The sequence below is a fragment of the Thunnus albacares genome, chromosome 23, assembly GCF_914725855.1.
Source record: "Thunnus albacares chromosome 23, fThuAlb1.1, whole genome shotgun sequence".
Taxonomy (NCBI): Eukaryota; Metazoa; Chordata; class Actinopteri; order Scombriformes; family Scombridae; genus Thunnus; species Thunnus albacares.
This window is the reverse complement of record NC_058128.1, coordinates 16173425-16195165: the sequence shown is the minus strand read 5'-3', so window position 1 is coordinate 16195165 and position 21741 is coordinate 16173425. Positions and strand designations below refer to the sequence as shown.

General features: G+C 40.4%; 1 long non-coding RNA gene across 6 annotated transcripts in view; it reads left to right on the top strand.

Annotated features, from left to right (window-relative positions):
• The first annotated feature begins 11381 nt into the window (after positions 1-11381).
• The window catches only part of LOC122975442, a 34263-nt gene continuing 23903 nt past the window's right edge, over positions 11382-21741 (top strand). Inside the window, exons 1-3 of one of the 6 annotated variants that reach the window (XR_006400662.1) lie at positions 11382-11791; positions 12539-12948; positions 17754-17811. This is a non-coding gene — a long non-coding RNA (uncharacterized LOC122975442). Of the gene's footprint in view, positions 11792-12538; positions 12949-15330; positions 15408-17753; positions 17812-21741 lie in introns of those variants that run through there. The other 5 variants (XR_006400663.1, XR_006400666.1, XR_006400661.1 and 2 more) reach the window with 5 other exon arrangements.

The window sequence follows — 21741 nt, the reverse complement described above, 5'->3', positions numbered from 1 at the left end:
CGTCTCCCAAAAGTGAGACTGTTGTGGCATTGGAAGGCTGGGAGACAGTGGCCTCTCCCGGTGCACCAGCCCCCGGGATGAGTCTGCACACCGCGCATCCTAACGTATCCCCACCCCCAAAACCTCCCACACACCCCCCCCCCCCCCCCCCCCCCCCCCCCCCCCATCCAACTCTCTCTCTCTCTCTCTCTCTCTCTCTCTCTCTCTTTCTCGCTCACTCAAGCTTGCATCAAATTTTTGTTTACTCTCTAAGTTGTAAAGCTGATCACTAAATGTATTATCCATGTTTGTATTTAGATTTTGAGTATTTTCCTTTTCATATTGATCAATCAGTGTGAGTGCTGGGAGGGCTGTTGGATGCACTGCCTGTTGTGGAATCGAACCTGTGACCTTCTGGGTACAAGTGTGACACCATTCCTCCCACCTTTAAGGGATTTTACATGTAGAATTACACGTAAATAACAATAATAAGGCCAATTTATCTCTCTCTAGTGTTGTCCAATCACATCCTTGTCTTTGGCAAACCAGTATTGATGTTGCGGAATTTAATTTGATGTTTGTGTTAAAAGTAAAAAGAGTGACTGAATGATTGGAGTGGAGATCACCAAATCTACAGGATTTGTGAATTAAACCGGTCAATGAAAGTGTGAAAACTCATCATCACTGGAGTAAGAGGTCAAACTTAGTACTATAACACTGTAGCTGCAGTGTCTCGCCAGCAGGGCAGATACTTGTTAAAATGCTTCAGTTTATGAGATTCTGTAGTCTTTTGGTTCATATATTCTGCCGGTGCATGATCAACCATACGCCCTCATGTGGTAGCAAGAAGAAAAATGTCATCATCCCAAAACATCCGGTTTTGATGCTAGAGTGCACAGCAGGTAGTGCAGTATTCTGTAAGCAACAGTTTATCAAGTTATACTTTTTGAAATATTTCTTCTTTTGGAAAAGGAGTCGTTTCTGATCAAAATGTAGGACATTTTTTTTACATGGTGCATATTCTTGTGATAGTCTTTGAACATATTGCAAAATACTGTGAACGCAAAAGGAATAATTGTCGCTGTCTCTTCCTTTTAACGATGTTCCATGCAAACAGTGTTTGCTGTGAAGCTGTAAAATGGAAAAAAAAAAAAAAAAAAAAGCACAAACAGTGGGGACGGTCATGTTTAATTCCACGGGACCTTCAAAGGATCAGTTGTTTTATAGGTTTGCTTCACAGAGCGAACAGACGACAAAGGGCATATTTTCTTTGCTCACTGTTGACATTTTGGAAACCGAAAATCCATTGAAATATTCAGAGCTTTACTTGAGCCGTGCAAATAACCACAAGAAGATAATATTAATAAAGTTTGTTCCAAAATGAGATGTCAATCAGAACAAAAGTGAGACCTTCTCCCAGAAAAATGATTGAGGGGAGTACTGTGGAAATGAAACTTTTAATTTAAATTCTCTGTCGCTGCCAACAAAGTGTTTTAGAAGATAGCAGTGATTTGGGATATAAAAGAATAAAATACCGTTCATTCTTTTGACTGTTATAAGATTGGCCTGATCCTCATGCCCGCTCAGCCTGCGTGTAACCATAGCTGCAGTCAGACATACAGAGTACTGTGAAGCAACTTTGCCACTAAATTGCACCGTCTTGGCTGTTGAAGTCTCCGTCTGGATGAAACCTCGTCACAGGAACTCGGGTCTACAGCCATTCCAGCGGACAACTCGCAGATAATGTCTCTGGCACTCTGTCAGCAGAGGCAGAACCCTTTGTGTATGTGTGTGTGTGTGTGTTCTCTATGACTCCCACTCTGTTTCTCTGTCTCTTCCTAACTCCCTCTCCCTCTCTCTTTCTGTCCAAATAATCCTCCTGACCACAATTTCCAAAGCCAAGATAGCACTTAAGCAGCGTGCACTCACTGTCCTGGCGCTCGCACAGAGATATCTGTTTCTTTTCATATTTTTGTGCTGAAGACGAGGTGAAAAGAGAGACATGGGAAGTTTTTTTTTTTTTATATAGCTGAACAGGACATCAGATCAATGATGACAGTGGCTATAAAACTAACATATTTTTTCTCTGTCAGGAGTTTTGACAGAAGAGATTTTGATTGCATCATAACTCTCAAGGTTGCGTGAGTGACAGGGCTGGAGACAGGCAGGGAGAAACCGGAGCCTCAAGCTGGATATGAGCCTAAAAAGTCTAGATTAATAATAATAGTGTCTTACGGATCTGTGGGCTTTTGGGCCTATCTTGTCCTTAAGCCCAGAATCCCCAGCAGGGTCCCTGAGCGGTTGTCGAGGAGACAGGTATTGTTGATCATAATAGTAAACATCTGACAATTCATCACAAGTGACGTGTTTCTTTACAATAGCAAGCCTCGGAGTTGAAAGTGTCACACATGACAAACTTGTCCACGTACAGCTGAAGACGCAGGGGAAGCTGCTAGACTCGGTCCGTCAACTTGTGGTAGGGAGGAAAAAATGAACATTAATCCATAAAACACATTCCAAAACTAATAGAAAACACGTAGAAGCTTTTTTTTTTCAGAATACATGGAGTATAGGGTTAGCTCAGGCAGAGCACTGAAGTCATGCTAGTACTGGCAGATTGGCATCAGCTGTTTCATTCATGCTTCACAAACACTGACTCATTCACAGCTGCTCAACTATCAGCTGACTGGTAACGTCCAATCATGTTAACGCAGGTTTTTACAGCCTGGTGACCTAACCTGCCACAGCTACCACAGTTTTTGATTTAAATAAGACTTAATTATAACATATGTGTTTATTAAGGGCAAATTAGTTTAGTCTAACTGTATAACCATTTACTATATGGTCAAGTCCTTGACACAAGTGTGTCTGACTGAACTGTAGTAGCGTAGTTACAGTCCACACACTGTGTTTAGCTTTGAGGAGTTAACGTTCAGTGTCTTTTTTTTAAGTGTTTGGGCTGTTTATTTGAAATTTTGGCCCAATAAAAATGATTCAAGCAAGGAAGATCAGAACAGATGTTTAAAAGGGATCTTTTGGGGACATAAGCAGTTAAAAGTGTAATAATAAATCAAGATATGCAGTATATTATAATGATCCAATGCATATTACAAACTCTTAAAAACGGGGAAAATAAAAATCTGATCCTTGATGTCCCGTAAAAAACTCTTTAGGTTTCAGACAGTAGTCAGAAAGGAATAGGACAAAGAATAACAATGACTAACAAACAAAAGGAAACCTGATGCACTGTCATCATCATCACTATTAACAAGACCATCTGAGGAAAACACGCAGACACCGAGGGGCCAACCCACTGTCGACATACGACACGCATAATTACACCTCCTTTAAAAAGACAATAGCTGACAAGAGCAAAGCAGCATGGAGAATGTTAAAACAACTGACTATAAAAGAAGAGTATGAAAAAAGATGAAAAAAAGTATTTTTACAGATAAAACCATCCAGGACCATCTTGTAATGTCTCTTAAAGTCAATGAACATGTCTTGTCTTGGTCTGCTGGCCGAGGACCTCCGTGTTGAGGCGGGTAAGACTTGAAAAAATAATTTCAGTGAAGTGTCACATTTGACATTTTGTACTTAATTAGAGGGGGAAAGATGTGCATCAAAGGCCTCGGTCCTGTATATCATGTGTGTCTCTGATCCACTAAGACACCCTGATGGGTTTAATTTGTTTAGGTCAGACAAGTGCATATGGGCCATTCTGGCACATAGCTACATGCAACTCAAGTGGCTTTCAAGCTTTACCGCAATGTCAGAGGCACTGTTTAGACTGTAATATGGCAAGACAAACACATGGTGCTTATATGTGTAATGGGGTAAAACGCATGCTGGAATGCACAAGAAATCTGTGTGTGGTTGGGGAAATGAATATCGCCCCCTGCACTGTGAAGGGTTATGGAGTGTTATAGATAAAAAACAAAGCTGCCCCGGGGTGAGAGAGTATTTATGACACAGCTAAAAGAAACTACTTTGTAATCAAATTTAATTTACACTGTTCAGAGCATCCCTGAAACCTGACAAAGCTGACAGGGGGAAATTGTTTCCATGTTGAGGAACAACAACGCAATTCCACTTTTGAGCAATTATTGTCCTTGGAGCATCTTGAACCTTTTTGAGAGCAGATGAAGGGAGGGCCGAACGGAGCACCATATTTTCTACAATGCCACGCAGCACATAAATGTCTTCAGAAATTATTCCTTTTATGTAAACAGGATTTATGTTTTTGGGGTGTAGAAATACAGATTTTGAGAGATGTAAACATGTTGCAGATGTTGAGAAACTGGATACACGGCATCGCCAGAAATGGCTTTGAAAACAGAACCATGAGCAACTAACAAAGCCAAAAAAGGAAAAATTATGAGACCTGCTGCCTCTGAAAGTATATGATTCATCTGTGAATAAATCTTCAGACTGACACCTGCAATTGAAACTGCCTCTTATCAACATGATACACATTTATAAGTCTAGGGATTAATAGGAATGAAAACCTGCAGACTCTTTGCTTTAAATTAAATATGCCTGCAGCTTTTCTCTCAGCTTATTTTTGCCATTTTTCCTCTTTCTTTAAGGTTTTTATCCTTTTGCACCTCTCTCTGGCATTCTTTTGTTGTTGGGTGCCTCCGCCTTCATGTGTCTGTACTCCACCATTACTGCAGAGGGAGACAGAGCACCAGGGAAGGTCTCTCAGACCTCTCTGGTTTGGGTCAAGCATGTCCTCACGCCAACATTTTGTCTTTCATGTCATGAGAATAGCGGCTGTAGTACGCTTTACACCCATAGACCCTAACATTATGTTTTTATTAGTTAAAAATAGAGCTGTTATCATCACATCGTAACATGATCACTCAGTTTAGTATGAAATGCAAAATATCTTAGTAGAGAAAATCCATCTCCTCTTGATTTCTTTCTTCTTTCCACTTATTTCAGGTCCTCTACATGCCTGACTGAGTAAAATATTTGCTGCTCAACCCGAAGTGAGTTTAACATTACCATGTCTCAGCAGCTCAGAGGCACCGGTAATGTATAATGTGAGTAATTCAGAGATCCTCAAGGGGGCTCTTTACTCCTATGTTTCAAAGTATTCAGGAGGCAAAGCTGTACAACAGCCTGTCGCTCCCACCGCCCGTCAGTGGTTCCACCATCTTGGTTCCTACCATCGAAATTTCAAAATTTAACCGTCACGTTTTGTTCGTGTAAACACGGGACACGTAACGGCTTTCTCGTAGAACCTCTACTCTTTTAGTGACCATTAAAACAAATTATTATTTTGCTCATTGCTGCTTTTTTGTGAATCTGTTGTCTTAGACTTTTTTGAACACTCAAAGCCTGTAAAGTAAAGGAATTAAAAGGGTATTTCCATACTTTATTCCACCATCAACTACAGATGCCAGAAGTTAGTGCGCGTGCTCGTAAAAGCAAAATATCACATGTACAAAGGACAACGTGAGTATACTCCCTTACTGGCAGATTACAGTCCTGTAAGTGTCTTTACTTACAGATAGAAACCTGAGACAGTAAGATTCAAAACCATCATTTCTGTCGGTGACTAAATCCTGTTACACTGTAATGTCACATTTGTTATTTGGCAACATGCGTTTTTTTTTTAAACAATTACACCAATGAGAATTAGTTACTTAAATAATATCCAGAGTCATACATACAAATTCAAATTGCCTTTTAAGGATTTAAGGGGAGTGTGTGCTGGTCTTCAGGCCCCTGATCCTGCTGTGTAATCCTGAGTTCAAATCCCATACGCTGCATTCTGCGAGGGTATCTTTTAACAAAGGACCCCGAAGCTTAAGAGATGTCTTTTTATATCCTCCTACGGAAGGTCAACTAACGGCAAATTATTTAAATTTATTTTTCTTTTATTGTACTTTTTTCCCCCCCAACCTTACAATTAAGCATTATTTCATAAGACAAAATGCATCAGAAACAATGAAGGAGCTTCTAATTTGCTCCATTTCACCCTTTTACGTAAAGGGGAAATATATGAAAAGTGCACATTTTGTTTTTAAGGAAACCTGCTAAATTATAGATTTCATTGTATTTTGTAATTTACATCACCAAAGGTAGTAATTTCACTGCAGCTGGTTTGATCCAGCTCAACCTGATTTTATCTGTTAGTAATTCATATGTGAAGAATTATTACACTGGGGCTCTGGGAATCAAACATGTGTTACACTTCTGTAAGTTTCTATTCCCTTGAAAATACTCTGCCCTTAATGGGTTGGGCCTTACTGTTGAAACACACTAAAAATCACTCCCACTCTCTCTTCCTCTCTCAAATTTACACACACTCACACACACACACACACACACACACACATACACAAATTGATAAAACCACAACCTCTCAACCGGTTTTAGCAGGCTCTAATAGCTCAAATCATAGAAAGTCAGAGAAAAAAAAAAAAAAAACTTTTCTAAGAGTCACATCATGTTAGTGCTGACCTTGCTGATTGAGTTTGCTCACAATCACACGGGTCAGGGCTGAGGTCAGGCCCATGGATCATTTAGTTTAATGGCTGTTTCCTGCCTTCTCAAATGTACGTGCCACATTGTAGGAAACGGGGGAGATGTAATGTAGTATGCAACCATATTATTTACAGGACATAATGCAGCGGTGAAAAAGGGTTGGGGAAAAAAAAGGTGTGCAGGGAAAGAAAGAAAAGCACCTACAGTAAGAAGGAAGAAAGAAGAAACGAGAAGAGGGAAAGATCAACAGCAAGAAACCGAGAGCCAGAGAGAAAGAAAGAGATGGTGACAAAGGCAGAAGGAGAGAGCTCTACTAATTTTGTGGCCTGTCTGTGTCACCAGCACCCTGTTGGGATGACAGATGTGCAGATGATGTCATGTAGAAAGGGGATAGGGCGGGAGGGTGGAGCGACTGGAGCGCGGGAGGACAGTCGACAGGCGGAGCCTCGATCTGAGAGAGGGACTGGGGAGAGAGGAAGGGAGGGAGAGAGGGAGCAGGACTGTGGCAATCCTTCATTGCCCTGCAGTCACGCAATTATTCAGTTTTCACAAGATGTGACTCAGTATAGATTAGAAAGTGAGTGCTTTCCAAAAAGAGCTACTAGAACTTCTTAACAGCCTTCACTGTTTGTTGAAAATGTCCGGATGCATGCGAATCATACCAATCGCAGAAAAAAAAAAAAAAAAGTCTGCGTTCGCCGTGCCATCGTCATTTTTTTGCGCTGCAGAGGCAACAAATGTGCTGAACCGGTGGTTTTTAGTTGCAGGACCTCTCACAAAGTGCAGCCTCTCCAAACCACACAGGCCATTGGAGCTATAATTTACTTAGTGCAGTCATTGCTGAAGTTTACCCTCCCATCCCCTGACCAGCCACAGCATAAGAACCCAATTGTTCTCGTGGTCTGCAGTGACAATGGCTGTTTGTGGTCATCCAGAGAAAAAGAAAGTGAGAAAGAGAAAGGGATTGAAGAGGGGAGAAAGTAGAGCCATGCGATCCAGTAATTTGTACTGTTCGCTGCTAAAGATATAGTCAGGGTCAAGCTCCGGGTGGGGGGTCAGGGTGACCGCTGAGCCCTGCAGGGATCGCCTCAAGGACACCATTTTCCCAACAGTCTGCCCCATGTCCTGCGCTTTAACCCGTCCAAGCCTCCACCAGCTAGAGCCGTGAGCTTTTTTAGCTTGCTTGCATTGCAGCAACAAGCTTCCCAGCCTCCTCTGCCCCCCACCTGCGCCCTTTCAGGCCAATTGTGCTGGCATGGCAGAGGGAGAAATTGAATGAATTAGGCAGTCGGATGTTGCCTAATGGTTGTACTGCACAAATGCAGCCATTCCTGGCATTGTTATGTGTTCGAGTGAGACTGAGAGGGATTGTGCTCTTCGGTCCAGCGCAGGAAAGCAGCTAATAAGTGAGACAACCTGTGGGAATCGGCCCAAGCCAAAAGAGGACTGAGGCAGTTTTTTCCCCCCCTTCTGTATTTGTGTAAGCTTTACTTTTAAGGTCTGCTTTTAGAAATTATTGATGCGCAATGACAGACAACAGTCCAGTCATTGATTCAGTCATGGTTGAACACGTGGCAGCTCTGCATTTAAAGTAACCCAAAACAAGATAAACATCACGTGAAAAATGTAGCACTAGAAAAAAAAAAAAATAGATCATGTTCTCAGGCCATAAAATAAGCAGGATACAAACACGTAAGACACAAAATAAGCATGTGGAGCTTTTCAAGGAGATAAGACACTGACATGTGCGCAGGGTCTAGAGTTACCGAAAGATCAAATCAGATATAAGTTACACTAAACAATTAGGAACATGTGCTCCTCTCGGTAAGCTACAGGAAAAGCTCTTATCCATTATTCATTTTCATGATTTCCTTAAAACAATATTGAGCGCGTGCCATTCGTAAAAGATTACAAAAAGAGTTACAGAAGCTCTGAGGCAACTTAAATGCGGACAATATCCCTCGTCTATTCGGTGCACGTGCAGCAGCCAAATTGAGCTTCTGAGGAGTTTATCAAACTTTATACGCCAAGAGTGTGTGTCTAGAATTGGATTTCCGTCATAGAAAATGAGTAGAGACAGTGAAGGTCAAAAGGTCAGCGGCCCTAGATCCGTTCTCCCAGGCTCGAGCAACGTGATCGATCAAGTCTTTTCATGGTGCTGGGTTGGGGCGTGGCACTGCACTGCAGCAGGTTTTTTGGGAACAGGCCGGGTACCATCCAAGGAGAGGAAGGAGCAGCAGCAGAGGGGGTGGGGGGGGTGAGGGGGGAGGTGGTGGAGTTGAGGGAGGTGGGGTGGGGGTGGGGGGGGGACAGCAGTTTGGCCTCTCACAAAGCCACCTCCCACTTTTTCCACGCATCTCCCCTCTCCTGCCTCTCCTCCTCTTCCTTCCCCGAACTTGCCTCCTTCCTAGTCTCTCTCGCCGCCGTCTTCGTGTGCTCCATGCAGAATGGTCTGTGTCTGAGAGCAGTGGCCTGAAATAAAACTAAGAGGAGCCTTGGGCGGCGGAGAATGCTAGCTTTGTCTCAACTGCCATCCACACTGTCTGGAGACATGGTAGGAAAGAGCTCAAAGAGAGTGTCTGATTGCAAATTAGCAGTGCCAAATGGAGCGCCCTGGCCACCTCCACAAGATTTAGCCCCCCCTTTCTCCTCCTCTCTTCTCTCCTCTCCTTGTTCGACATGTTGCGTGTTCAAATTATGGAAAAAAAAATTACGTCAAAAAAAAGTGAATACTTTTCTCTTGTCGAAACTTTTTTTTCTTAATCGACCCGAGTGAGTGATTGAGAGTGTGTACAAAGTGAATAAAATAAAAGATTGATGAGAATTGAGTGCCGGCGGCCATTTAGGTGCCACGTTTTGAATGATAAGTGCTTAATATCATATCTATATCCATCAGCAGCACTAATATCCCTTAATACTTTACTTGAGGTGATATTTTATCTCACTGCAACATTTAGATTTTTTGGTACATTCGTGTTAAAGTTTGACGGTGCTGCTGCCGAGGAATGTGTTGGAACTTGTGGGGTTTTGAATTTTGTAATGTCCACTTCAGTTAATAAAAAAAAGAACAAAAACAGGAACATTTAATACACCGTTTGTTGCCCCATTGTAGGTTTTATGTTTGCAGTATGTTCATTTACACAATGAAAAAACATCACTGCAAAGGACCTGAAAGATACACAGTAGAAGAAAATCAATTTAAATCAAATAGCAAATTGATATATTAAAAATAAAGCTGTTACTAAAATATACATGACTCGAAAAAGAAGCAAAAATGTATTTGTAGATTAAATCAAACAAGAATGAACACATATTGCATTCTAAGTCTTGCTAAAACCACAAGTGTTACATCAGCATACAGCTCTAAGTAAAATAATGCAATAATGTGTAATGAATCACATATAATGTGTATAATAAAATATGAGCCATTTAAAGCATTGATAACAGGCTTCTATGTTTATGTCTATATCTGGAACAAATACAGACAGCTGCATACAAATGTATTTTGTTAACTTGTATAAAGTCAGAGGAAAGTCGTGTATGTTAGTGAAAAAAAATCTACAATGTTCGAAACATTTTCTTTTTTGATATGTTATGGCAAATAGTCTGACTTTAATTAATTACACAATTATAATAATTTTTCTCTTATTTTGAAGTATTTATTGAGAATCGGCTAAAAATGAAAAAGCAATTTATTTGTCAGTGATGATTAAAGCAAACACACACCTTTCTTTTATGAAACAGTCTTTTTAACCAAGGGACCACCCAGCATTTTAACACTCTGCTTATTGTACTTTTAAACATTGTGAAATTTTGTTTTTATATATATATGTGTGTGTGTGTGTGTGTGTGTGTGTGTGTGTGTGTTTGTCATCATCACACCGAGAGACGATCCATCAACATGAACTTGAATCACCTTTTAATCCCTGTAAGCTATAACCTACATACTCAGCCCATATACAGACAAGTTGTATGAACACACACACACACATACACACACAAAATCCTATAGTGTCTCTGTGCTGATGGATATATGGGTATTGTACACAGAGCTCGGTCACCGAGTGCAACTGTAATATCATCTGTCAATAACAGATTTACCACCATTCAATACACTCGGCTCATAGCTGTGCAGGTGCACAGTGTGACTGGTGCTTCGGCACGTTTGAACAGAAATCAAACAAAACACACAAATAGTGATTTGAACTTGAACAATGGCATAAAATAACCTGTGTTCAGCTGAGCAGGAGAGTAGTGCTTTTTCACCACATTATTACTTTTAAGTTTCTTTTTCTTTCACAGATTATATTTCACATTGTGTTTTTTCACTTGGTGTTTTAACTGTTTTATTTTAAAGAACAGTAAAGTTCATAAATGAAATTCACCATTAGGGGATTTTAAATTAATTTGTTAATTTAATAATTTACTCTTTTTTTTTCACTACTTATTCACCAATTTACATCACAGTATTTCTTGGTGAAGGAGTGTGCTCATAAACATTCCAGGGAGTCTGTATTAAAAGTTAATTTTTATCCATGCCTCTAAAGACTATTATCCTTAAGGCTAAATCAGATACACTTTATTTAACATGCACTTTTAAATTCTGCCTTGAATTTTTAAATTGTGACTCTGCAGGAGTCTAGCATTTAATTTTCTCTGTGTTTGTTGCCTTTTATTGTGTCTGTCTTTTGATGTCTTTACTCTGCTGAAATTTCATAAAGTGGATAATGAGCTTATCTATCTATCTATCTATCTATCTATCTATCTATCTATCTATCTATCTATCTATCTATCTATCTATCTATCTATCTATCTATCTATTTATCTGCCTGTCTGTCTGTGTATATGTGTATCTATCTGTGCATGTAATGTGTGTTTTTACACTCAGAAAAATGATGATGGTTTATTCTCTTCCTCTCTTACAAACTCAAAATTACTTTTACTGTTTCTAAACAATAAAAAATACTGTCAATTATAAAGTATTTTTTTAATATGTAACATTGTGTATTGCCATTTACTGAAATTAAGACTCCCAACCAATTCAAGACATAAAATGTAGCTTCAAAGAACCCCATGTGGCCGGGTTTAGCCATTATATAATAACATTTTGCATGACAGATTGGTCCTTTAACAGCTCTGGTTTCTCTTATCACCACAGCAAGATACAGCTGATTAATCAATAAAGTGTCTGTGAGGCAAATCAACAAGTCTGGGCTTGTCTCAGGTCACCTGTGGTGCCTAACTGGATAACTAGACCTTCATTAACTTACAGAGAGGAGAAAACCGACTGGAGCTCATTAACGCAGGCAAACAGGTGTGAGAAATGCAGCTTTTAAATAACGTATGACTTTGTTTTCTTAGCATAAAAGGAAAATAATTACCTGCAGAGATACACCTGTATTGAGAAATGCACTTAGCAGTGTTTAAATGTGTTTTTTGTTGTTATCGTAGCTCCTTTTATCACTATCGGAAGGTGATACAGCCATATTTACAGAGTTGTGGATAAATTTAGTCATTAATATTATTATTTTACACCATGTTTACTACTTGTTTGAAATATATAGCCTTATATTATAGCAGGAATAAGAGTTTACAGCTAAACTTGCTGATAAACATGTAATTGTGGGATATGAGTAACGAAAAAACGCCTAATTATTTCTAAAATGTTGCTAGATGGAGTTTGAAGTCTGTGTACATCGCAAAAATCGTGACTTTGTAGTGACCTTGTCGTACTTTATTGTGTTTTTAATCTCTTATTACGTCGGTGTATTACTCCTTTAATATTCACATACGACAGTGAAGTGCTGATTATAATTTTACAGCAGTACTTTAGGCTATTTTCATCCCAAAATAAGCCTCTGAAATGAATAATAGAGTGAAAATGTCTTTTTCACAAGGCTGACATCAGGTAAGTTCACAAAGGCAAATAGTGCTTTTTATATTCGCGGAGGGGGCAGGAGGGGGGGAGTGAGGCAGCCCTTAATAATCAACACAGCCTAGTTTTTGCAGATATTTCAATGTGATGTGCCTTTTCTTTTTTTCTTTTTTTTTGTGCCTTTAGCTGACATTAAATAAGCAGCGCGATAGTGCAGGCTGCACACCCAGGCTGGTTGTATAACGGGGCTTCACCTCAGCTGAACTTGACGCATCTGGCGGCGCAGGACGCACGGCGCAGTCTGCGAGCCTGCGTGTCCCCATTGAACCGAGCTGGATGGCCGGGGAGAGAGACGCAGAGAAGGGGGGAAACACAACTTTTTAATGGCCCCGGACACCGTCTCCCGACATATCCAACATGACGACTTTTCCTACTTCCCAGCCTGCAAATATTGTCGCCGTGTGCTGGTTTTTTTATTGTCTGCTCTTTTTTTTTGGGTCCAGACACAGAGCAGAAGGCACCGTCTAGGAAATATAAAGTTGGGAGTTGGACACCCCGGAGGAAGAGACCATCCAACTTGAACTTGAGACCTGTCGGTGCGTAGTCTTTAATTTCAGCCGTTTCTCTTTGTGAGGCGATTTTTTTATTTACATTTGCGTAAAATGCGTAAAAATGACAACCAGCACGGACCTTCTAAGCGTAGCTTGTAGCGATATATATTTCCTGGGTCAGTGGATATTGACACTGTTGTGATTGAACCGATCCACAGTCCATATGGGGGGAAGTTTCCAGCGTGGTTAAATCAAGCGCTTATTTCGGAATAACACTTTAACAGCTTAACATAATTGTCTGTGAATTTGAGAACAAGCCCCAGACATCTCCTTGTCTTAACGTGGAGATGAATTGGTCGCCAGACTGTAAATTCTCCCCTCGCAATACAAGAAAAGAGGTCGCCTTTTTCGTGCCCTAGTTTCCCTCAGCACAGAGGCATAATCTTTCCCTTTGTTGTCCCCGATGCAAACACAGATAGGCAGTAGGGCAGATCACGTCAATCCAGCGGAAAACATCACCGCTCTCCAAGTGGGCAATTTGTAGGATTTCAGTAAAATGTGCGTTTAATTAGAAAAAGCGGCGTCTCCCGAGCTGTTCACCCTGAGATAATCAGTGTATACATGTAAGACACGAGAACATATGGTAGAGCTGTGCGGTTTCCCCTGATGTGTCACTGTGGTTTCCCTCAGAGAAGTTTTTGATGAAATTAATTCACTGAAATCTGAGAGGAGCTAACTCAGCAGTAGCTGGGTGTATTTTTAATGGTTAAAAGGCCTGCATAGGCTTTCTATATGTTTCCCCAGTGAATAACAAGCTTCTTTAAAAGACTAAAATATTTTTAAAAATGATGGGAAGTTCAAATTCCTTTGAGGAATTTAATTGAGGATGTCTGTAATAATATTCATTTGATGATAAATGTGAGTTGTAAAACTAGACAGCCACAACAGCAACTGCACATTCATCAGGTAGGACATTTTCAGCATTACAGAACAAACCAAATGAGTGATAAAGGTTAGTAGGAAGTTCTTTTCGGAGTCTAAATCTGCTCTATTTGTGGCTACGGATAATTCATTGATACAAATGTACGTTTCCCCCCCAAAATAATCGGTTTGAGTCGTTATCTTGCTCTAAGCAACTAAAGCAGACATGTAACAGTGCATTTAAGATTGTATAAAGGTTATTACTGTGCAGTATAGTCACATCATTTTTTTTAAACTGCGTGGAGATGCAGATTTTAATTTATCCGTGCCCTGCCATGCAGCACTTTTCGACATACTGCATGTATTCGTGAAATTCAGACATTATCTTTTTTTAGCTTGTCTGAGATCATGCCACAGATATTGTTCATGCCTGAGATAACTACTGCTGTGGCTGGTGGCACACATAGGGCACAAGTCAAAAGATTAAAGTGGCACTCGCGGCACACTTAATCAGTTTATCTTATGGGGTTGTTCGTCCTTCCAGATCATCTCTGGCATCCCACACATCTGCCCATGTATTTTGCTTTATATGTGTGTGTGTGTGTGTGCGCGTTTGTTCCCAAGGCTTCGTCTGTAGGCTGGCCGGCCGGCCGGGCAAGATCCTACTCATACTGGAGTGTCAGTCGAAATGGCAATGCAGCAATGTTTCCCAAGAAAAGATCTGCGTTGGCTGAGAGAAACTTAGTGTTGTGCTATTATCACATTCTCTCCCTCTCCATGTCTCCTTTTTTTTCCCCCCCTCACTCTTTCACAGGAAAGAGGAACAGAAGTGTCAGAAATACGAACAGGTTCAGCCTGACCTTTTGGCCGCAGCCCTTAGTCACAAACAAGCTCTCTAATGTGATGTATTAGTACCCCTGATATTGCATGTTTATAGAGCACAGTCACCGCTATAAACAGGAAAATGCCATTGTGCCTTCGAGAAAATGGAGCAGTAACACAGGTGGCCCTCAGACAATGGACCCGAGCTCATTTCTCCACCGTGAGTCAGTGTGACAGGAGAAAGCACATGGCTGCAGAGTGAAAATTGGCGCGATTATCGTCTGATTTACCCTGCCACCCTGTAGCTCAGAGCCCTGTTGTGGGCCATATTGGCAGTGGCCAATATGGAGAAGAGAAGGAGGCTTGGATTCACCAAAAAAATTTTTTTTATCTCATTTGCTTTCAGAGCAGCTTCGTCCTCCCTCCCACTTTCCCTCCTGCTCTGCTCATATCTCAAGCAATTGATTGAAACCCTAAACGACAAGATCAGGCTGAGCGCAATCCACCCTTTCTATGAATAGTGGATTGGATGTGATGGCGATGTGGTGTGTTGTTTCTTTAAGGGCATTTCAGGTCAGAGGGCGGGAGGCGGAGGGGTGTGTGTGTGTGTGTGTGTGGGGTGGGGGGGTGGGGGTGTGTGTGTGTGTGTGGGGGGGTTTCAGTGTGCACGGCTGATACTGCAATGTGGCGTGTTCTGCTGTCCCATCCTGTTCAGAGCTGTGTTACAGAGGCAACAGAGACTCCTGTCACTCCCTAATCAGGTCATCTGGCGTTTTGAGAATGCATGCACATAGCTGCTTTACTTTCTGTCTGTGAGGGGACTTAGAAGGTGTTTTTCTTCGCCTTTTTTTTTTTTAAAAGACACATCATTTTTATTTATTGTGTGAGCCCGAGCCACCTTGTCATTTTCTAATCTGCACAGATGGATGATGTATTAACAGTAGGAGCAGTGGGCGTCTGTCACCGATTATTTCATTTTTTTTTTTTTTTTTTTTTTTTTTTCAGTGTTATTAATGTGGCAAGCCGTGAGCTGACAGTGTGTAGTGTGCAGCTAGTGTGTATTTCAAAGTGTTTGTGTGCAACAAGCGTCGGTGTGCGTGCATGTTTGTTGCTCCGGTATGCTTCTGCTGTCCCCACCAAACACTTCACGTTTTAAATCACTGCGCATCTCAGTGCAGGGCATTTAAGTGCTTGACCTAATTTCTCTGGCAGCGAAGAATCCACTAGTGAAGGCCTTCCTCTGTGTGTATTTGTGTGTGTGTGTGTGTGTGTGTGCGCACGCGCGTGTTGCTCTGGGTGTTTCCTCCTTGCCTTTCTAACAGGAAGCTGATGTGGAGTTCAACTGAGGACAGGGAAAAGGCCTTTTCTTTCCACTGTGAATCATTTGAGAGAGAGAGAAAAAAATGAAAAAAAGAGAGGGGAGAAAAAAAAAAAGAAAAAAAAAAAAAGAGACCAGGCCGCTGCATTGATTCAACCCTCTGCAATCTGGCCTGCCTCTCTCTATTTCTCTCTCTCCCTCTCTTTCATTCTCTATACCTTATTGTCTATTTTGGCTTTTTTTGTTGTTTGGCTTTTTTTTGTCTTATATTTCTAGTTCTTGTGATGTAGGATAGACAGCAGCATTCTGGAGGGAATCTGCAGGTTTATGGAGAGTTCACGAGTCTTGTGAGAAGATGGGGAGGGGGGGGGGGGAGGAAAGGAGAGACGAAAAGCAAATGAAGCAGAGCTCTGTGGGGAGTAGTGCAGGTTCTTCCGGTTCAGTTTTAACATACCCACAGCAAAAAGAGGCTGTCCGCATTATGTACTTAGGAGGCAAACACCTACACAAACTGTACCACTGGCTTTATGAGGGCCAGTGTGAAGCTGCTGTACAGAGTTCTGAATCCTTTTGTATTCCTTAAATCTGTTCATGGAAAGAACAAATTGCTACATTGCCAACGTTATAAATAGCAGATAAATGGCGAAAATATTAAAGTAAATATCTTGTCACAGCCACAATACTAAAGAGAAAGGATGATGAAAGCTGTTTGTATGCATAATCTTCACTCAAGCTCCAAAACTGTTTCTCATTTTTGGATCAAAATGTGATGTATCCAAACATTTATTAGGTTTGAAGGTTATCAAGTTAGAATTTCTTTTTAGAGACACTTCCTGTTCAAGCGTCAAATGCAGGCAGAACTGGTGAAACATTGTGACCTAACGCCTAATTGTTGCTAATCTCGTTTTGGGGAATTTGTATACTTTTTGCAGCAAATGGGAATTTTTTTGAAGGAAGGACGAAATAGGGAAATCACATATTGTAACTGAAACCACCTGCTCTTGCGTGTGCTTACAAAATGATTGTATGTCTGAGAGATTGAAGTAGAATGTAGTCAGACATACTGGTACTGCAATAGCACAGCAGAAATACTCATGAATACATGTTCAGAAAAGAACAATGAAAAAGATCCAGTGTTTTTCTAATGAACTGTACTGTTAGTGGAATAGGGTAAGGGTGACCTTTTCCCCTCAATTTACTCATTCAGAGAACTTTTCATCACTATAACAGAAGTGCTGACTTCCTAAGTTAAGCCTCCACCGTGCCCGGGTGCCCTTGAGCCCGATGCAAGCCCTCAGCAGTGTCATGGCGTGGGCTGACTTTGTGCTCTGACCTGCCTGGAGGGCAGAAAGTGAGTCAGTGGAGTGTTTAATTGTTGTACAATCTAAATGGACACATTCTCCTGATGTTGAGTGACTTCTCTTTTGCACTACCTGCATCTCTGTTGCCTTAAAATTTCAATCCAAGTCCTTAATATTCTGCGTGTAAAAAATGATAAATGATTACTTTGCTAGTATGATTAGTAAAAATACTTATATGTAATTAAAAGGAAAACTTAAAGGAGAATGAATAAACTCCTGCTGGTCCGGCGCCAGACAGTAAAAAAAATGTTCCAGCAAGCATGTCCTGTGCTCACAACACAGCCGCGTGTCACACGCCCTAATCAATCACTAATCTCGATCTTTTTTTTTTTTTTTTTTCACAATGCAGATCGAAACACTGGAGCGGTGATGTTCCACAGTTTTGATTTGTATTTTGAGTCTCTTTCTGTGTCTCGTGTTTGGTGCAGGGGTGCCGAGGACACACGCAAGACATGGAAGCAGAAAGGCCCAGACACTGAATTACAGGTAAGAGCACGGTGACGCCAAACGGTAGTTCAAACACGAACGCACACACGCACACACACACACACACACGCTCATTCATTCAGCCTCAGTCAGAATTAAAATCATACTGTATGTTAAGTATAATTCATAACTTTGAGGATCAGTTTGACATAGTTTGTCAGAGAGGCATTAACTCTGACAGAGAGTTAAAAATATATTCTTAATCAGAGCAAAGAGACTTACTTTTGTAATATAAATGCAATAAAATGCATCTAGACAATCAGTATTTCTTAATAATATCTATTGAGTTTTGAAGCAGACTGCACTCAAATTCTAATGCTCACTCTGGGCATCCTTCCTCAGCTCCTCGTGAAACTGTGAGTGATAACAAGACAGCAAATAAGCTGGTTAATGCTCAAACTGGCTGTCTCTGTCTGATGTTTCAATATGGCTGAGCATATTTTTTAATAGACCATAACAAGCAGAATCAGATTTGAAGCAAAGAGCCGGGGTTTGTCCAGCAGCGCCGGCCCCCTTTTTCTCAGCGAAGGAAAAAGATGCTTTAGTTTTGTAGCATCGTAATTATGCAGGCGAGTTGGGGGGATTTGATCATGCTGGATTTTATGTAAGAAGTCTCTCTGGGAAGAAATAAAATGGCTGCGTGATAATTTATGATTTTTATTTTCTGCTTTGAAGTTCCTAACAACATGACGTCTTTTAGCCCTCATAAATCAGAACATTATGTTGTAGTCATGGATTTGATGCTATTTGAAAATGTGTTTTGTTTTTTTTTGTTTTTTTGTTTTGTTTTGTTTTGTTTTTTTGCGAGTGAATTGTGCTTTGAATGAGTGAAGTTTTACTCGGTAAGGACAGCTTTGGTTATCCTCTCGCTCGGACATTCCGGAGTATAAGTTAAGGGAGACGGGATTCATGACTCAAACAGTTTTTCATGTTTGTTTTAACTTGCACGGACTACCAGATGGGTGGAGTTTACCGGATCAGGATAATTCCAGCATATAAGATCAATATCAGGCTCATAAAAGTTCATCGAGTTCACTGAAACTGCTTGAAACATGACCTCTTAATGTTTCCCTAAACTGTTTCCTAAGTGAGTAAAAACACTATTACAGTTTTACATACAGTACATAAAGTATTCTGCAGCTGCTCGACTCGAGGCTTTTTGAAACCACTGCTTGTATTGAAGGAAATATTGAACCCCAGGATGCTGTCTTTTTATGACCTCTTTTTATTACACTGAATGGAAGAATTCTGCATGTCTCTTGCATCAGTTTAAACAAACTTCTCCATAATTCAGCATGTCATATTTTGTGAATTTGAATTTAGTGTTGTTTCACTAGGACATAAAATAAAGTTTTGAGGGGTTTGAACAATGCTTGGCAGCAGGATGTGTTTCTGACTGATGGAGAAGGACATAAAAAGTTTTTTTTTTTTTTTATTATTTTGTTTTTGTTTTGTCTCAGTTGGCCAACATCCACGTCATTTTCTCATTGTGTGCAAGGGTTGAGATTTTTCTCATGACCCCCCGGTGCACATTATCCCCTCTCTGCCACATCTGTCTTGTCCAGAATGAAAGGTGGAAAAGAGTACCATCATCATAAAACAATTCTCCTTTAAAGTCCTGCATTAAAATATGAATTAGCAACAAAATATTCATAAGTATGAAAATTTAAAGCACCTACTCTGTAGAATGCCCCCCCCCCCCCCTCAGTTAAATTACTGAAGTATAAATTATTGATGTAAGCAGAGTTTTAATGTTGTAGCTAATCCAGGTCGCACTAGAGCTAATGACTTTTAATGTTGCATTGTTAAAAATTTAGCAATATATCTAGTTAGCTGCATTATATAAGCATTATATTAAACCTCACTCATCAAAACAACTAATAACCTCAGCAGGCAGATAAATGTCATTGGAAATTACTATAAATTGCCTCTTAAGATAGTAATAGTAGTAGTAGTATAGAATAGTTGAATATATTTTCATCTTCTGTGTTGCCCTTCCTCCTAGTTTCTACTGTACAATCATTAATAAACTAATTCTTCATGCACTAAACCTGCTGCATCCATTGCTTTGCTCTATGCAGCGTTCTCTTCAGGCCAAAAATAAAGTAAAACTGTTTAAGAAAAAAAAAAAAAAAAAAAAAAATTTTGCAAGTGCAGTTTTACAAGGGTTCTGGTCTCTCTGTGATCTCTCTATCTCTGACGTCTGTCTTGCCTCTCCACTTCTCTGCCCTTCTCCCTGCAGAGTTTCAGTTCAGCTCATGTGTGACCTCTGCAGGTGTCACTCCACACACAGCATGGTTGACGAGAGCCACATCAGGATGTGGGGATCGGCTCACTCTTTTCTTAAGCCTGCTACAAAAAAAAATGAAATAAAATGAATAAATGCAGTACTAACTTGATCTCAACTTAATGTTTACAAGGCCAAATAAGTTAGCAGAATTTTCAATGAAAGGTTTTTTACATAAAGAAAAAAGCAGGATTGGGAAATTTTCACAGTTTTGTCAGAGTGAAAGCAGCTCTTTATGTAGTGTTAGTGAACTTCTATAATACATGAATTAAAAAAAACAGTAACGTTTAAGTGGATTTTTCATCTTTTTTTCATCTTTAATGTTTTATTGGAAAGTAGAAACTTGAACTTGACAGTTTCATACTGCATGTCTACAGTAAAACAATGTTCATAATATTAGAATCACTTCCCTTTTTGTTAAAATTAACTGATCAGGTGAATCCAGACACAAAATTGTATTATTTAAATCCATTAAGCCAATTACAAAGGAAACAATACCAGTCTCATTCAAGTGAATGGGAAAGTGTGTCCAAACTTTGGACTGGTACTGTAGATATCAGAGAAATATTTACAAAACTTGAGACAGTTAATTATGTGAGAGTTGCCGCGGGTCTGTATCAGAAAAATAATATTTATTACTCAGTAAACATTTGCTGTATATTAGATGGAGAAGCCTGTGTTAGGGTTGTTGGTTACCACAGTTTTGGAATAAAAACCTTCATTTGATAGAACCAGTTTAGTGGAGGTCCAGTAGGCAGCGTCCCTCAGATCAGGTGTTGTCCAGATGTGCTGGTGAGAGCCATCCTCGGGCTCCTACTAATCTCTTATTTGGAGGGACAGGATGGAACAAGAAAGCCCTCCATGACTTCGAAGGGCCCAATGTTCTGTATACTGTAGAAAGCAGCTTACTCTTCTCTTGTCAGGTGATGAAGATTTGTCTTTGTTTCACAGAAACAGCATCCTCGTGTCACATTTACAGTCAAACGAAAATATGCCGGGTGCTTACTGCAGACTGCGTCTCTGTCCTACATATACAATATCATATTTCACTTAAAGGGGGTTTTGTTTGGCATCTCGATAGACACTTTCATCCCGAAGCCTTCCACAGTGCCTCGACTGCGTTCATTTTTAGCATCAGTGACTACGTTTACATGCACAAGAATTTTGTTTTTGTAACCCAGTTAACCCGGTTGTGGGTTGACTCATACAAATCCTCCTATCTGAGTTTGAATAGCTCAGTTAAACTCTATTCTATACTCCATGGACAGAATTAAAAAGTAGGATATGATATTAGCCACAGGGATAAGGTGGATTAAGCGGTGTCTGATTATCAAGCATGGCTGGTGTCATGCTTGATAACAGGCACGGTTCAGGTCCACTGGCGTCCAATTACAAAGTATTACATATAAGGTAATTATGGGGTAAAGTTCAGGGCAGTGTAACAGTGTTTGTGATTTAGTAAGGGGAGAATTACCACAGAGGTGTAACTGTATCTTGTGTGTATGTGTGTCTGTGTCCATGAAGAAGTAATGAGAGTGTATGGTTGCTCTCCACTAGACGACCAGAATGAACTGTGCAGTGGCGAAAAGAATCTCTGTCTCTCTCTCTCTCTCTCTCTCTCTCTCTCTCTCTCTCTCTCTCTC